This window comes from Thunnus albacares, chromosome 19 (assembly GCF_914725855.1).
Source record: "Thunnus albacares chromosome 19, fThuAlb1.1, whole genome shotgun sequence".
NCBI classification, from domain to species: Eukaryota; Metazoa; Chordata; class Actinopteri; order Scombriformes; family Scombridae; genus Thunnus; species Thunnus albacares.
The window spans coordinates 9,405,827-9,411,977 of record NC_058124.1 but is presented as its reverse complement, the minus strand read 5'-3'; the positions used below and the strand labels follow the sequence as shown (position 1 = coordinate 9,411,977).

The 6,151-nt window shown below is 40.9% G+C and overlaps 1 protein-coding gene across 8 annotated transcripts in view; it reads left to right on the top strand.

The window, feature by feature from the left end:
* Nucleotides 1-4,818: 4,818 nt before the first annotated feature.
* The window catches only part of col16a1 (collagen, type XVI, alpha 1), a 70,395-nt gene continuing 69,062 nt past the window's right edge, over nt 4,819-6,151 (top strand). For all 8 annotated transcript variants that reach the window (XM_044336669.1, XM_044336667.1, XM_044336663.1 and 5 more), the window contains exon 1: nt 4,819-5,125. The gene's annotated coding sequence lies outside the window, so the exon portion shown is untranslated. The remainder of the gene's footprint in view (nt 5,126-6,151) is intronic.

Here is a 6,151-nt window from a genome sequence, read left to right as displayed (position 1 = left end):
AGAGATTCGGCTAGTGGGACGATAGTTTGGGGAGGAAGCATTTTGCGCACACATATGGAGCCCCCACCAACCCCCCTTGATACCTCATCCTTACCCAGGGGTACCTGTGATGGAAGGTCAGGCCAGTACTGGAGTGCCCCCTTGAGGGCTTTGCAACAGGTGTGATCCCTTCCAGTCTCGCAGCAAAAACCTTGGATTCTTATGTTAGCTAGCATCGGAAAGCACAAGAGTCCTCAGCTATAATCAAACTGGATTGTCTTTCTGCTCATTTTTAATTAAAGGAACTGAAGAGACTTTAAATTGAGAAGACTTACTTAATTTTGAATAGGTGTTCTGTTATAGCACAGGTGCAATAAAAGAAGGACATAGCAGAGTTGAGCAGACGGTGAGGCGAAACTTACAACGCTGACAGAATAAAGCTGGTTTGGACGAGGTTTCGCATCTCGTAAATCATGGGACGTTTTCAGACCACCATACGATACCAGTTGACTAGCTCATTGATCCTCCTTCTCAGGTATGCTCCCCTGCTGATAGCTGGAACTCAGCCAAACCCACCCACCACGCACAGTATGTGTAATTGTAATGGATCACACTATCATATACATGCACACACATGCACCTACAGTACATGCACACAAGTACACACAGCCTCTAAAACTTGGACCTATTTAACCAGGCCGTATCCAGAAGCCTTGTGTTCCCTGTCAATTTGTTCAACAACAGCACAGACAGAGATTTGAGATGAGGCCAATTTCATCAGAACCGGTTCCTCCTTCAAGGCTCTGAATCTTACGATTTATCTCAGTCGTCGATCCTTCACTGTCAATCTTTTATTTTGTTTGATTGTTTTTTGTTTCCCTTTTTTTTTTATGATGAAGCATTTATGATCGTGTCTCTCAGGGTTGTCATCACAATTTAGTCCCACCAGGCGAGAATATGAATGGCTCATATGCATGTGAACCGGAGCATTTACATCAATTCTCATTGAAACTGTAGTCGCATGCCGCTGCGTGGCCTGATTTCCTTTTGCGCATAGAAAAGCTGTGAAAAATTGGAAGAGAAGACAAATCTGTTACCCGTATGTAGCTCTCAGGAGGCCTCTGAAAATGCATCCTTTCATGTATAATACATAGACCTTCAAAACAATTGCATCTTTCTTGACAGTCCTTTCTCTTTTTCTCCCTCTCTCACACACAGAAACACTCAGAGCACCTTTGAAGGAAAGGTCTAATAATTATTATATGCAATTTTCCTCTGAATTGGCAAGTTTTGAACTGAGCACTTTAAAGCAGAAAACTTTGGCAGAGATTTATCTCTGCTTCTTTATCAATGACATTTACCGATGATGACAAAGTGGATCAGACAAATAGTTACAAGTCGATTATGATGAAAGAGTGTTTGTAAAGCAGCAAAGCAGAAGTGTACCTGAGATGGTGTGTGTTTGTGTGTGAAGGAGACATACTGCAATCATCAAACAATGATGTCTGATGTACCATTATCTAAGTTGCACTCATGAGAATGTGTTTCAGGAGCTTTGTTGCATCTTATCATTCAGTACATGTGATTCAAACTTTAATATATTGAAGCAAAGAAAGGCCATAAGGATTTGAATGTTAAATCTTCAAACTGAGAAATTATCCTGAGGAGGCCATGGATGTCTGCACCAATTTTTTTATAGCAATCCATTACATAATTGATGAGATATTTCACTCAAAACCACAAACTTGAACCTCATGGTGACGCTGGAGGAAAAGTCAGGGTATTACGTCAGTCAATAGGATTTCCACCTCTGGGAAATATGGATCCATCCATTAGTTATCAAGAAATTTAAATGAAAGAAAAAAATGTTACACTACTGGTGGCATGAGAGGAAAAATCAATAGATCACCAAGATTGTCAGCAAGATGCATCCTCTGGGTATCGTGATTGTCAAAATTTCATTGCAGTCCATTCAATAATTGTTGAGATATTTCCATCAGGACCAAAGTGGTGCACTGACCAACTGATTAACAAATGGACTGAGTGGCAGACTGACATTGCCATCCCTCATGCAAGGCTAAAAACCCTAAATTCAATTTTAAACAATTACAGTCATGTAAAATAAACTTAGCTGCTCAAATAAGACAGGTGAAATTCAAACTTGAAAAGAATCAATCAGTGCTTGGTCCTATCAGGTTACATTCTGTCTGCCACATGATCAAACAAACAGATGTTTAGATGACCAACTGGAGTGTGCCCGAATACAAATACATTATTTGGCAAAGCACATATAGTGTTTTTTTTTGTTTGTTTTTTACTAATATTTGTTTCATACAAATATTTTTAAAATAATTTGTATTTGGGAGGAAAAAAAAAAAAAGTCAAATACCAGTGTGCAGGTCGGTTACATCGCTATCTCAGTCTCTCTCCTCTGCTCCGCTGTTACGTCTATCAGCAGGTCTCAAAGAGGGGAGTCACATCCACCTGCTGCATGACGCACATTTCCTTATTTGGACATCACTCCCGGAGTTGGGGGCTGACACAAGCGAAGTGCTCCCAAGGGACTCTCTATAACCTGTTGTTTCCCTTCTCCTTTCCACAAAGTTAGGTTGTAAAATATAGGCAATAAATGGAAAGTGCAAAGCAAGAATTGCCTTTGAATTTCTTCCCTACACATTATATGGTGTGCTGTCTCTGTGTTATGGGTGTATAAATTGGTAGAGGTCTGCCTGCAATGAGGCGATGAGTGAAGTTTTAGCTCAGTAGTCAGCACAGTCATCTATGATCGAGGAGACTCCAGTTCGAGAGCCAGTGTGGGGACCTCCTTCGTAAGGTAGTTTATTCATGAACACTTATTGTAACACTTTAATTTTCTAAAATTAAAAGTGTAATAAAAATAAAAACAGGATTTTTAAGCCTCTTTCCACTTTTATTCAACTACAAAAACAAATACAAATAATTTTGCTGTTTCAACAAATACAGATACAAATACAAATACTAGCCCGTCTGCACATCCCTACTGGAAACCGCAGATCCTTTTTTCTGTCTGAATTTGTGAACCAAAAAGAAAATAAAAGACTTTAACAGTCTTAAAGTCAGAAACTGTCTGAAGATGTTTTTTTTCCTTCTTTTTTAAATAATTAATTTAACTAGTTCACTTCGATTCAGGAGCACGGCCACACCTCTAATCAACTGTCAAGCCTATATCTGATTAACCCGTCCTCTCCTTTTTGCCTCAGTTTTCTTGACCACCTTCCTTTATCTTCCCCTCATCAATTCACCTTCCTGCCTCATCCCTCCTCCAGCCCATCCCTGTTCACACCCCTCTCTTTCTCCCCCCTTTTATTCAATCCTGTGCATACCTTTCCAATCTCTCCTTTTTCCATGTACTGTCTGGGGCTCGTAATTGGCTCGGGTGACACAATTCGTGAGACAGACAGCCCATACTGACTATCCTCCTCCCCAACCTTCATTGCATCCGTCCCAGACCAACCTAAAATGATAACCTCCTCCTCCCATGTCCATCCCCTTCCTAATATCCAGTCATCCATCCTCGACATCCAATACTTCCTCATATCATTAAACCTTTAGCCACATATTGTTGCAGCATGGTCCTTGCTAGTGAATACAGTTTAGTACTATACATTCAGTATGATTAAAATTTCAACACTGAATATTCAGTAGTGGTTACCTTTCAAAAGAAGGTATTGATTTGCTCATAAAATTCAATTCTTATGGCCTTTCTTGGCCTCTGTGCACACACACACTTGTCCAGATGTCCCACAGACAGTGACCGAATGACCTTGTTTCCTTTGGCGTTATTAGTTCAAAAAGGTCACATCCGGGAGAACGTGCAGTTCAAAGGCTGTAGCTGCAAAAGTCATTGATGGAGCAGAAACATCTTGATTCCCTCATGCACAAGTCAAAGAGGCTTTACTGGAATTCAGCGAGTTGTTGTCAAGCCTGTCAACTTCTTATTATGCTGTTTACACTTTTTTTTCTGAGCTGGAGGTTAAAGCTAATCAGAAAGTGAAAAATAATGGTTTGGAAGTGGAATTGACCTCTCAACAGAGGACAGAAATAAATATCTTGAAGATGTGAGCACTCCTCAGTACCTATTTAGCCATGGAAGTGGGGGAGGCACACATAAATCAAATGCCAAAGAGATATTTATTCACCTCCTGAACTATTTACTTACTGACAATAAAGGTGGAATTTATGTGGCTGTTAAGACGAGTGTTTCTGAATGGTCAGGGGCTGCAACCGAGGCCACTTTATGGATTGCGTGCAATAAAACCCAGTGATAAAACAATATGGAAGCTGTGGACCTGGCCGTCAATCAAAGGTAAGCATGATAAGTAAGTTCATTAATTTTAATGGAGTAAATTTTTCTCAACAATGCACCAGCCGTGCCACCATAATCCGTATTTCTTGTCTTAATACAGCGCTTTAACCCAGACACAATAGAAGCAAGTCTTCTTTACCCTTCAGTAAGCCATGAATCAAACAGTGAGGGGTGAGGCATGGAGTACATGGAGGGAGAAGGGGGAGGCAGAGGTGATGGTGAGGGGTTGAGAGGGTACAAGCCTGGAAGAGCTTGCTGGACAGATGCCCCAGGCGCATTTTCCAGCGCTGTGGACAAGGTGATGTCACCACACGTTTCACCCAGGGATCTCCTAAAGAAGAGAGGGAGTGAGAGGGGGGTATTGCGAAGAGACAGGAGGAGGCAGAGGGAAGAGAAAGAGACGGAGAGAAAAAGTAATAAGAAACCGAGAGATTGATATAGAGAAGGCAAAGAGAGGGTGAGAGAGGAAGAAAGGCAGAGAGAGAGAGAGAGAGAGAGAGAGAGAGAGAGAGAGAGAGAGAGAGAGAGAGAGAGAGAGAGAGAGACCTGGGATTTAGATTGTGGGGCAGCAGGAGAGAGGGGAGGGGAAAAGTTGGACGCGGACAATCTTGCTGTAACTTTTTTCTTCTTTCTTTTCTCCGTTGAAGAAACTTCAATAAAAAAGTGAAAAGGACAAAAAAAAAACCCCACACTGGATTACATTTGCATCGTCCCACAAGATTTCCAGTCTGGTCCTTGTGGACACGCATTTATTTACGGATTCATGTGGTCGCAAACTTGTGGATTTATCAATAGTTGAAGGTATGGCTTTTATGGACTTTTATGGACGTGTTCTAGCGATGCTTGAAACGGAAAACACCTAATTAAGTTTTGCAAGTTTTGCGAAGAAACGCTGCAATGGAGGCAGTAATGTCAGACTTTGAAAGTGACCGTAGTGAAACTTTGAGGAAACTTTTAGTTTGTATTGCAACAGGCTAGGGCTGCTGTAGTATGTCTGGAAAATCATAGGCTAGTAGTAATGTGCAGAAAATGAGTAGCCTTCTACGAAATCACTGTAAATTCACTATTGAGTACAACATACACAGTCCCTGAGATTATCATAGTGATACTAAAGAATAGTATAATAATTTTAGGACATAAAATATAAGTATGATAAACTCACTTTCTCCAGTGGAGATCATTAAATGTATAGTATATTTGCTGAGTAGTCCTGACACATTGCTGTATTGTAGTAGTATTGTCTTATTTCTTTATTGGATTTTGCAAGGAACTTTTAAACTACAACTAGCTGGTATAAATGCTGGCAAAAGTGATGCTGATTTTTCTCTTATGCCCAAACAAGGCCTTAATTCAACACATTAGGGGCTGAGTTGTCACTATAAATCTTTATGGCTTGCATCCAACACATGTAGCACGGAAAAGCCTCCAGAGCGCACTGTTTTTTGGATCTGCTACATGCATATTATTCTAGCAGAGCAACGTCTGGAGTAAAGCATTGTACCGTTCTGAGATCATAGTGTCCAGAATCTGACTTCTTTCTAGGAAGAAAAGACAAGAAAAGTGCTGAGGAGGAAGCTTTAATGCCACAGCCTCATCTGCTTTCCTCATTACTCAGCCATCCCATGTTTGCTGGCTTCTACATCCTGTCTGTGAACCCCCCACCCCCCATCACTGCTACCACACAGGCAGAAAGCTCTTTCTTGAAAGTTTTCCCCACAAAATGTGGAGCAGCTCAATTTTGCATGCACTTAATTCACCAAGGAGCTTGCTCTTAAGAGAATATAAGATTGATTTTTATGATCAGAGGTGGCATTCTCTCCACTCTTA